Genomic DNA, 12,692 nt, shown 5'->3' with positions numbered 1-12,692 from the left:
AAACCTCTCCTAACTTGAGCCCAGCTAAATCCAAGCAAAAAATAAGTAACCCAAACATAGACGATACCCAGGGATTTGACCTGAATTCTGTGGGGATTTTTATATCTAAATTGACAGGGAAAATGGACAAATTCGAAAATAGTATGAATGAAAAATGTGATAAACAAAATAAATTACTAGAAGACTCATTGTCCCTCCTCAGCAAAAGGATGGACAGGTTTGAGGACAGAATTAAAAAAATAGAAGAGAGGCCAGATCTAACCTCTAAAATAAACAAAGACATAACAAAAGAGTTGCACAAGCTGAAGCTCAAGGTAGCGGATTTAGAAGATCGAAATCGCAGAAACAATATTAAAATTAGGGGCATCCCCGGGACCATAGGCCCAAACAAACTGGAGGAATTTACCAAAAAATTATTCAGGAAAATTATTCCCTCCCTAACGGAGCAAGAGCTAGAAATTGACAATACATAGGCTACGAAAACCGCCCACCATCTCTAAAGACCTACCCAGAGACACACTCATGAGAGTGCACTTCTTCAAAACAAAAGAAAGAATCCAAAATTACTTTAGAGAAAATAAACATTTCCCTGAGCCATTTGAAAAACTAAAATTATATGCTGACCTCTCCAAAGAAACGATTGAAGGGAGGAAAACTTTTCAAAGCATTACCATACCTCTCAGGGACAATGAAATCTCCTATAAGTGGGGATTCCCACTCAAGTTAATAGTCAACTACAAAGGCAACTTTATCGTTCTTAATTCTCCTGAAGAAGGCAGAGACTTCTTGCACTCCATCAGTATTCCTCTTCAACCACGACATAAGGATCGCCTTGACTCTGATGGTAAAACATGAAGAGTTTTTGATCAAGTTTATTGTTTACTTAAATGGGAAACTATCCCGATAAGAAGCTAATACCTATCTTTGGTCGTTCTTGTTAATGTTACATGGGTATAAGTTCAACAACCAAGAAGGTGTTGCTTGGGAGCTAGTAACACGAACTTTTCCCCCCAACAGGTGAAGTCAGGTTCACCGCAGTGGACCACTTCAAGTGGACATTTCAGTTTACTGTTTATTGTTCTTACTTTTATTTAAAGTATATAGGTTTGTTAATCCTCACAGGTTTGCTTATACACAATGAGTTTAAAATTATTATCTTACAACGTAAGAGGTTTAAATAGTCCACACAAAAGACACACCCTTTGGAGAGAACTAATTAAAAGCCATGCCAATATAATTTGTATACAGGAATCCAAATTTAAACACACAGACAACCCAAAATTTTCACATAAAAACTTCCCACATATCTACAAGTCTGACAACACAAAAAAGAAAGCTGGCGTGGTCACCATCATCAAAGGAACTATCTCATTTGAATTTCTAGAGGAGATCAAAGATGCTAAAGGGAGATTTCATATTCTTGTTTGTTCTCTGAATAACCAGATTTGCACAATCGTTAATATCTACGCCCCCAACACGGGTCAAATAGCTTTCCTAAACAAAGTAAATAGAAAAGTCATATCAGTCGAGAGGTGCCATGATTTGGTTGGGAGACTTTAATATGGTTCCGAATGCAAATATGGATTCCTCCAACCCAAATAGATACAGACCACACACTTTAGACAATTGGATACATCAAAATGAATTATTTGACATCTTTCGGTGCCTAAACACCACTTCAATTGAATTCTCCCATTTCTCTGACCCTCATCAATCAGCATCACGAATTGACTTAATCCTATCAGATATCTTTACACTCCCCAAGATCCATAGAATTACTATAGAAAGGAAAACCTTCTCGGACCACTCCCCAGTCTCAGCGGAAATTCAAATTGGCCACACGATTAATAAAAATCCACTATGGAAATGTGACGCTAACCTATTACACCACCCTGATCATAGATCAATAATAGAAAAATCACTAACAAATTATTTCACAGAAAACTCACCTACCGAAACAACCCCATTCACCCATTGGTGCGCCCATAAAGCAGTCATAAGAGGCATCATGATCCAAATCTCTGCAAAAAGGAAAAGAATGTTTAGGATCCAGATTGAGGATATTCAAAATAAAATAAAAGATAAGGAAAGCCAACAACTAAATTCAAACCCCCCATCTACTCAAATTAAAACAGAGCTACTAAAACTCAGGCAGGAGCTCAAGAAAATAATTTTTTCATCATACCACACCATGGTCAAAATTTCCAAAATGAAGCAGTATTCCTCAATTAATAAGCCAATGCGATACATGACTAATAGAATAAAAAAGATAAGACAAGTAAACAGGATCACCAAAATACAAACAAAAAAATGGTACAACGGTATCTCATCCCCAAGATATAGCCAACTCCTTCGCAGATTATTACAGCAAATTGTATAATTTACATTCCCAACCCTCCACCCCACTTCCCAATATTTCTGACATTTCTTGACCTCAATTAGCCTTCCAAAATTGACCCTTGGTGATTTAGAAAACCTAACCTCCCCTTTTTCCCTAGAAGAAATAGAAAGAACCATTCTTCAACTCAAGGACTTTAAATCGCCAGGCCCAGATGGTTTTGGAAACGAATATTATAAAACCTTCACCAAATTACACTCCCCACATCTACAAAACCTTTTTAATATAGCTAGTTCCTCAGGTAAATTCCCAGCAGAAATGTTAGAATCGACAATTATTTTAATTCCCAAACACAATTCGGACTTAACCCTTGTTAATAATTACAGGCCAATTTCCTTAATCAATACAGATCAGATAATTTACTCCAAGCTAATTGCAAATAGGCTCAAATCCTATTTGCCGTTATTGGTTCATGGGGACCAAATGGGTTTTATAACAGGTTGTCAAGCGCCAGATGGTACTAGAAGACTTATCAACTCAATTAAATTGATTCATTCCTCTAAAGTGCCATCTGTAATTATTACTCTAGACGCCGAAAAGGCTTTTGACCGATTAAATTGGCTTTATTTAACATCAGTACTTCAAAAATTTGGGTTTAATGAAAAATATATCAACAGCGTAATGGCACTCCATTCAAAACCAACAGCCAAAATTTATGCAAACAATTACTCCTCTACACCATTTAACATTTCAAATGGTACACGACAAGGGTGCCTTTTATCTCCGCTGCTTTTTATTTTATCAATGGAACCACTGGCGCAATCAATTAGGCAAAATAATTCCATAAAAGGTCTACAAACGCGAACACGCCATTATAAGATAGGGCTCTTTGCCGACGACGTGATGTTTACCCTGACGGACCCCTATGAATCAGTTTCGGAGCTACAAAAAACCCTTCAATTTTTTCAACTATTACCTTTTTTAAGATAAACGAAAATAAATCCAAAATATTGCCATTTTACTTGACGGAATTAGAAACAAAGAAAATAAAAGATATTGTTTCATTCAGTTGGTCGGAAGGAGACCTAGACTATCTAGGTACAATCATTTCAAAAAACTTAGACACATTAATGAAGAAAAACTTGAACAAACTCTTGGAAAATATAAACAAAGACCTCGGTTTCCTCGGTACTAAAGACCTCTCATGGTGGGGCAGAGTATTGGCAACTAAAATTTTTATCGTCCCAAAAATCTCTTATATACTGAGAACACTTCCCCTAAAAATCAACACTTCCTACCTGACTAGTATTCAATCCACAATTAATCTGTTTATTTGGAATAAAAAAAGGGCCCGCATTTCCACAAACATTCTATATAAATGCAAGGAATTTGGGGGCATAGGCTTACCAAACATTACAGCTTTATATCTATCGAATTTAATAAAACAAAGCCAGTATTGGTTCATGAAAGAAGATCCTCCGAATTGGCTTGACCTTGAAATTGAACTTAACCATAGGAAATCTCCCAAAGAATTGTTTTTTGACCATATTCTCAACAGACCTTATAAGGCCTACGCCCATCATCCTATCTTTTCTCCCATTATATATGCCTGGAATAAATTGTCCAAACGAAAGAGAGGCTCCAACAGGAAAGTCCTCCTCCAAAATACCCCTATAGAGATTATCATGCTTACCCAAAATATTAACCCCTCCCCCATATGGAGAGACAATGGGATTCAAAAATTAAATGATATCCATGATGGGGTTAAATTTCTCACCTTCAGCTCTATTAAACAAAAATTTAAAATACCCTCTTCAGCCTTTTTCCCTTACATGGTACTAAAGGACCAAGCTCAAAAATTCATTACAAACAAACCAAAAATATCTGAAGCAACTATTAATTTACTAAAAAAAACCACACACAATTTATTTTGGAGTAACAAGCAAATATATCGGTGGTTTAACAATGACACACAATTTAATAAGTTAGCTCATATGATAAAATGGGAAGGGGATCTGAATGTAACGTTCACTCCAGAACAGTGGGAAAATGCAATCCACTTTACTTATGCATCAAACATCTGCATGACACTGAAAGAGGCCTACTATAAAATAATAACAAGATGGTACTATACTCCGGCTCGCCTTTTAAATCTGCCGTCAGGAGGATCTCCATTATGCTGGAGAGAATGTGGAGAGCGTGGAAGTTTGCTACATGTGTTTTGGTCATGCCCCCGGGTAAAACCCTTATGGAGGCAAGCCATTCAATTAATTAACAAATTATTAACAGGTAATATTATAGTTACCCCTGCAATGGCCTTGTTGTCCCTGAACTGGGAAAAAATAGACACACATGTGAGATCTCTTATCATCCATATCTGCCTTGTGGTCAAACAAATCATAGCTTTCCATTGGAAGAATCCGATTTTACCGGCTTTTACTGAAATTATAGACCAAATTAACTTACACAAGACATACGAAGAAAACTTCGCAATAGCAAATAATTACTATACGAAACATGATAGGAAATGGAAGAAATGGGTTGAGGTAAACTCCAACCTATCGCATTAAAGGAAAGATGATGGCTTCTACATACCTGTGAGGATATTACGATTTATTATATGCTATATGCTATTATTATATGCTGTTATATGTTACTATATGTTAATCTGTTAAACAATTGTTAATCATTATCAAATTTTGTTTAAAATGGACAGCGTGTCCACAATGTTGTTCTTACCTTTCCCCAAACCCACCCCCCTACCTCCCTCCCTCTCCTTCCCCTATTCCCTTGTGAGCTGACTCCACATGCTAATATTACATTTCAAAGATATAATAAAATTATTTGAAAAAGTATGAACACAGGTTACCTTTCCCCAAACCCATCATCCCTACCGCCCTCCCTCTCCTTACCCCTATTCCCTTGCGAGCTGACTATATGATTATTTCCACATGCTAATATTAAATTTCAAAGTTGTAATAAAAATTATTTGAACGGAATTTTCAGGCCTCTCACACTGTGCTAGATTTCGCATTCGGGACAGCTATTAATATGCAAGCAGAAAGGTCATGCTGCACATCATTATGTCAAGACAATATTACCCTCCTGCATGCAAGTGCAGAGCCCTCCTGGGTGCAATAACAGCAGGAAGTCTGGCCCAGTTTGAGAGGCCCAAAGAATCCAAACAAGTGGTTGGGATTCAGAAGATGTGGAGAGGACCGAACTAGTGGTAGTGAGTAGCACACGTGCCATTAAGTTGAGCTTAGAATGAGTAAAAGCATTTATTTATTTTTTTTTTACATTTTACGTTTATTATGCTCTTTGTTCTTTAGAGACCTCAGAACATAATAAGGTACATTACATTTGCACTGAATAATTTCTTCACAAATGGAGTTTCTGTTATGCCTGTGGAGCAGTTCGGTCGAGATTAATAGGTTATACACATAAAAACATGCAACTGACCCTGTTGATACCTGTACCGACTTGATATCCTGACTCCTCAGTGCCTAGTGGTCCCTGCTGGCACAGAGATAGCCCTAACCACAAACTTGTGTGCCCAAAAAAGGAAAGATGCCAGAGTGATTAAAATAATTACCAAAATATCAAATAAAGTATAAAGCAAGAGCTGTTAACAAATATACTGCCTACTTCCTAAAGATAAACAGAAGATAGGTGCAAGGTATATTAACCCCTTCGTGACGTCGGACGGGATAGTACGTCCGACGTCAGGTCCCCTGCTTTGATGCAGGGCTCCGCGGTGAGCCCGCATCAAAGCCGGGACATGTCAGCTGTTATGAACAGCTGACATGTGCCTGCAATAGGCGCGGGCAGAATCGCTATCTGCCCACACCTATTAACTAGTTAAATGCCGCTGTCAAATGCAGACAGCGGCATTTAACTACCGCATCTGACGTCATCGCCGACCACCGTCACATGGTCGGGGGTCGGCGATGTGTCAGGAAGGTAACCATAGAGGTCCTTTGGACCTCTATGGTTACTGATCCTTGGTAGCTGTGAGCGCCACCCTGTGGTCGGCGCTCACAGCACACCTGTATTTCTGCTACATAACAGCGATCTGATGATCGCTGTTATGTAGCAGAGCCGATCGGGTTGTGCCAGCTTCTAGCCTCCCATGGAGGCTATAGAAGCATGGCAAAAGTGAAAAAAAAAAGTTTTTAAAAATGTGAAAAAAATAAAAAAAACATAAAAGTTTAAATCACCCCCCTTTCGCCCCAATCAAAATAAATCAATAAAAAAAAATCAAACCTACACATATTTGGTATCGCCGCGTTCAGAATCGCCCGATCTATCAACAAAAAAAAAGCATTAACCTGATCGCTAAATGGCGTAATGAGAAAAAAAATCGAAACGCCAGAAATACGTTTTTTTGGTCGCCGCAACATTGCATTAAAATGCAATAACGGGCGATCAAAAGAACGTATCTGCACCAAAATGCTATAATTAAAAATGATAGCTCGGCACGCAAAAAATAAGCCCTCACCTGACCCCAGATCACGAAAAATGGAGACGCTACGAGTATCGGAAAATGGCGCAATTTCTTTTTTTTTTTTTTGCAAAGTTTGGAATTTTTTTTCACCACTTAGATAAAACATAACCTAGACATGTGAGGTGTCTATGAACTCGTACTAACCTGGAGAATCATAATGGCAGGTCAGTTTTAGCATTTAGTGAACCTAGCAAAATAGGCAAGCAAAAAACAAGTGTGGGATTGCACTTTTTTTGCAATTTCACTGCACTTGGAATTTTTTTCCCGTTTTCTAGTACATGACATGGTAAAACCAATGATGTCGTTCAAAAGTACAACTTGTCCCACAAAAAAATAAGCCCTCACATGGCCAAATTGACGGAAAAATAAAAAAGTTATGGCTCTGGGAAGGAGGGGAGCGAAAAACGAACACGGAAAAATGAAAAATCCCACGGTCATGAAGGGGTTAAAGAAACAGCAACACAAAAACTCTTGGCTGGAAAATACACAGACTGGCACCAAACATCAATAGAATGTCAGAACATCCAAAATAATCTATCACCAGCAGGAAACACCAGCAGGGGGCAGAATATAAAGCTGCACCCAAAAGGTGATAGGAAAATAATTTAAAACACCTGTGTTAAACTACAGGGTGGGCCATTTATATGGATACACATGAATAAAATGGGAATGGTTGGTGATATCAACTTACTGTCTGTGGCACATTAGTATATGGCAGGGTGGAAACCTTTCAAGATGGGTGGTGACCATGGCAGCCATTTTGAAGTTGGCCATTTTGGATCCCACGTTATTTTTTCCAATGGGAAGAGGTTCATGTGACACCTCAAACTTATTAAGAATTTCACAAGAAAACAAAATGTAAATGGGAGAGGGGAAACTTTTCAAGAGTGTGAGAAGAGGATTGCATTGACAATCCAACACAATGGGCAGCACTTTGAACACATTTTATAAGTGGTCCTGAACTTGTAAATAACTCATGAAAGAATAAAGTTATGTTAAAACCAAGCACACCATTGCTTTTCTTGTGAACTTCTCAATAATTTTGATGTGTCATATGACCTTCTTCTCACTGAAAAAAATAAGGTTGCATCTAAAATGGCCAGCTTCAAAATGGCCGCCATGGTCACCACCCATCTTGAAAAGTTTCCCCTCTCCCATTTACTAATGTGCCACAAACAGGAAGTTGATATCACCAACCATTCCAATTTTATTTTGGTGTATCCTTATAAATGGCCCACCCTGTAGATAGACTGCAGCCAAAATAGCAGAACCCAAACACCCATAAAAAAGATATGTTCCCTATGGCTCAGCAGAAAAAGAAGCTGAACTCAGAACACAAACTAAAGGGACCGAATCAAGAAGCATGACAGTATCCCCCCTTCTACGGGGGACCACTGGACCTGAAGAGATCCCCAGCCACTGACAGAACTCCCTCATTAGGCAACCCTCAGACTTAGAAGTAACGTGAGTCTGAAAAAGGGGAGAAGTACTGTATCAATTGCTTTTACTTGAACACGATGACCAAGTGTTGCAACTGTATTACCCACGCTCAACTGTAAAATTACTGACAATGAGATCTAAGGCGAAACCAAAGTCAACAAATACATAGGTAACTATGGGGTTGAACTGGCCCACTGGTGAACTCCAGGGGCCCTCAGCCAGTGGTGTGTTGCTAATAGGGGCACAATACGCAGCTGCTATGGGGCTTGAAAGTCAGGGGGCTCACCCAGCACCAGCAGAGCAGCAGCGGTGTAGCAGCGGGTGACAGGAGGCAGGAGACAGCTGCAGTGGCTAGATCCTGTGCCCGCTGCTAAAGACATTGAATATTCACTCCTCTCCACATCCATGGGCGTAGGAAGCAGTGAATATTCATTTCACTTTAGCAGCTGGCACAGGCTTTAGCTGCAGAAGCCGGTTCCTGCCTCCTGTCTTCTGCTGCTGCCCCCCAGTGCATGCTGCATTCCACTGTATCGGCATTATAGATGCCGATACAGTTGAAAGCAATAATGGAGCAGACTCTGCCTCTCCCACCATTCCCCTCTGCCTCTGACACAGCCGGTGCTTGATGACGCCACTTCGTCATGCACCATGCTGTGTGCAGTGCAGCTGCTGAGACCAGAGCAAAGCCAGGATCAGAGGGGGAAGTGAGGAGGAGAGGTGAGTATTGTGTTTTTTTAGATTTACCATATATACTTGAGTATAAGCCAACCCGAGTATAAGCCGAGACTCCTAATTTTGCCACAAAAAACTGGGAAAACTTATTGACTAGAGTATAAGCCTAGGGTGGGAAATGCAGCAGCTTCTGGTAAATTTCAAAAATAAAAATAGATACCAATAAAAGAAAAATCAATTGAGACATCAGTAGGTTAAGTGTTTTTGAATATCCATATTGAATCAGGAGCCCAATACAATGCTCCATAAAGTTCATGATGGGCCCCATAAGATGCTCCATATTAAAATATGCCCCATATAATGCTGCATAAAAGGTTAATGATGGCCCCATAAGATGCTCCATAGAATTTTATGCCCCATATAATGCTGCACAAAGGTTGATGGCCCCATAAGATGCTCCAAAGAATATTATGCCCCATATAATGCTGCACAAAGTTTGATGGCCCCATAAGATGCTCCATAGAATAATACGCCCCTTATGCTGCTGCTGCTGTGATAAAAAAATGACATACTCATCTCTCGTCGCTGGGAACCAGGTGCCGGTGTCGCTGCTGGCTCAGGCCCCCAGCACTTGCGATATTCACCTGTCCCCGTTCCACTACCACACGCCGCTGTGTCTTCCGGGTCTGTGCAGTGACTGTTCAGGCAGAGGGTGCGCACTAACCACGTCATCGCGCCCTTTCACCTGACCGTCACAGCCAGAGGATGTGGAAGACAGAGCCTGGTGGTGGAACGGGGACAGGTGAATATCACATGGCTCACCCTCCCCCATCATACTTACCCCCTCCTGGTGCGGTGTCTCTGTATGTCCCTGCTTCTCCGATGGTCTCCGGCGCACGCTGGCAGCTTGTTCCTGTGTTCAGCGGCCACATAGTACCGCTCATTAAAGTAATTAATATGTGCTCCATTCCTAAGGGAGTGGAGTCGTGTTCATATTCATCAATTTAATGAGCGGTGCCATGTGACTTCTGAACACAGGAAGAGTTGCGGGCACCAGAGACCATCGGAGAAGCAGGGAAGTGCAAAGACCACGCTGGGAGCAGGTGAGTATGATGTGACAGTCGCCACTCCTGCCGCTCCCCCTCCCCCGCCAACCCACTGGGACAATGACTCGAGTATAAGCTGAGAGGGGCACTTTCAGCCTAAAACAATGGGCTGAAAATCTCAGCTTATACTCAAGTATATACAGTATATATATATATCAGTGAGTGAGTACTGATGGCTATAATACTGTAAGACTGTGGGGCGTGATTATATTCTATGGAGGGGGCCTCATTTGGAGGGGGCTGCCACTTTGCTAGATTGACTCAAATCAAATTGCAAGAAATTGATGGCAAATTCATCTCTACCATCCACCCTTTTTCAGTATACAGTACGTTTCAGTAATGATTTAACTATCGTTTTACATGCTTGTAACTGATGCTTGCGAATTATCATAATTTTTCTAAAATACAATATTCTTACTGCTGCGCAAATGCCTTCTGTCAGTGATTTTATAGAAACACAAATTGTACTTCACATTTAACGTTCTTAATCTAAATGTGTTGTCTTTTTTTATATATTTACTGTTCTGAATTAATTCACATTTTAACAAAAGATCATCATTTTCATCATTTTTATGGCCAGTATTTTGGTTATAAATTTTGACATGTATTCCTGCTTTTTTCTCTAAATGTCTAAATAAAAATTGCTTGTTTGATCACTGCTTTCTAGAGATAAGCAAATAAATTCAAGGGATATTGAATCCAACTTGACTTGCTGCAAATGGCCTGTTTGAGGTTATCAGCAGAGTCTTTAAAAAATAACCAGACTTGGGAAGATCTAACAGTTGGAATGGCAGCTTCCCTCATGTTGGTGTTACAGGGAATTGATGCAGGCCTTCTGTCTGTGGCCACCACGCTGCTTCTTCCTGTCTATTGGGGTGATATGCCTCCTTCCCCATGTGTGCTGCTGTCCTCGCTCTGCACCACCTCATCTTCCACATCCGCACCCTGCTCCTTCTCCTGACTTTCTGGCAATTGTGTCTCATCATTGTCCAACTCTTGTGACACTTTCCCACCATCGCCTTCGTGTGACCGTGGCTGTTCAAAGCTTTGGGCATCACTACAAGCGGTCTCATCTGGTCCCAATTCAAGTTGACAGGCCAAGAGTCCGGAATCTTTTAAGGGAAAACTGAACAGCTCTTTGGAGTGTCCAAGTGTGGGATCAGTTGTCTCAGGGCACTCGGCATGGTGAGAGAAAGGAAGATCAGGGTGAGGAATATCCGGTCCACACTCATGGCTACTCAGACTTGACCATGTGGAAGACATGGTGTTGGTGATGCTGGATATGACTAGAAGCATTATCCGCTGTCCAACCAACAACCGTTTTACACTGCTCTGGCTTCAATAGTGGTGTGCTGCGGTCCCCTAGAAACTGGGAAAGGAAGGTCGAGCAAGAAGATGTCGGTCTTTGTTGTGGCCCACTTTCAGCTTGACGACGGCCTTGTCCTCTGCATGCACCATCAGCATCACGTCCACTTCCCCGTCCCTTGCTCCTTGCGTTTCCCATTTTAAATGGACTACTGAACTATTTCAAAAGCTCCAGGTTTATGTATTTATTTTGAGAAAAACTATTTAATCAGTATACCTGCGAAGCTACGATTTTTCCACCACAGATACACCAAACCTCAGCCTGACATAACAGACTGTATACAGGTTTTAATTTGTGATTTTTTTGAAAAAAAAATTAAAAAATAGTCGAACAAGGCTAGCAGACAGAACTATGCAACTTATGCATGCGAAGCTACAATTTTTCCACCACAGATACACCAGGCCTCAGCCTGACATAACAGACTGTATACATTTTTTTCCCATTTTTAGTGATTTTGTAAAAAAAAAAGAGTTGAACAAGACTAGCAGACAGAACTATGCAAGTTATGCCTGCAAAGCTACGCTATTTCCACCACAAATACACCAGGCCTCAGCATGACATAACAGACTGTATACATTTTATTTGGGTCTTGGTGATTTTTGGAAAAAAAAATAAAAATGAGTTGATCAAGACTAGCAAACAGAACTATGCAACTTATGCCTGCGAACCAATGATTTTTCCACCACAAAAACACCAGGCCTCAGCCTGACATAACAGACTGTATAAAGTATTTTTTTTTTGTTTTTTGGAAAAAAAATAAATTGTAGAACAAGGCTAGCAGACAGAACTATGCTACGTATGCCTGCTAAGCTATGATTTTTCCACCACAGATACACCAGGCCGCAGCCTGACATAACAGACTGTATCATTTATTTTTTTTGGGGGGTTGGTGATTTTTTGAAAAAAAAAGAGTTGAACAAGGCTAGCAGACAGAACTATGCAACTTATGCCTGCGAAGCTACAATTTTTCCACCACAGATACACCAAGTCTTAGCCTGACATACCAGACTGTATAATTTTTTTTTCGTTTTTTGGTGATTTTTTGAAAAAAATAAAAAAGAGTTGAACAAGGCAAGCAGACAGAACTATTCAATTATGCCTGTTAAGATACGATTTTTCCACCACAGATACACCAGGCCTCAGCCTGACATAACAAACTGTATACATTTTTTTGGGGGGGTTGGTGAACTTTTGAAAAAAAAAAAAAGGCGTGGAACAAGGCTAGCAGACAGAACTATGCAACTTATGCCTTTGAAGCTACTA

Source organism: Ranitomeya variabilis, chromosome 2 (assembly GCF_051348905.1).
Source record: "Ranitomeya variabilis isolate aRanVar5 chromosome 2, aRanVar5.hap1, whole genome shotgun sequence".
NCBI lineage: Eukaryota > Metazoa > Chordata > Amphibia > Anura > Dendrobatidae > Ranitomeya > Ranitomeya variabilis.
Note: the sequence above shows the minus strand (reverse complement) of the source record.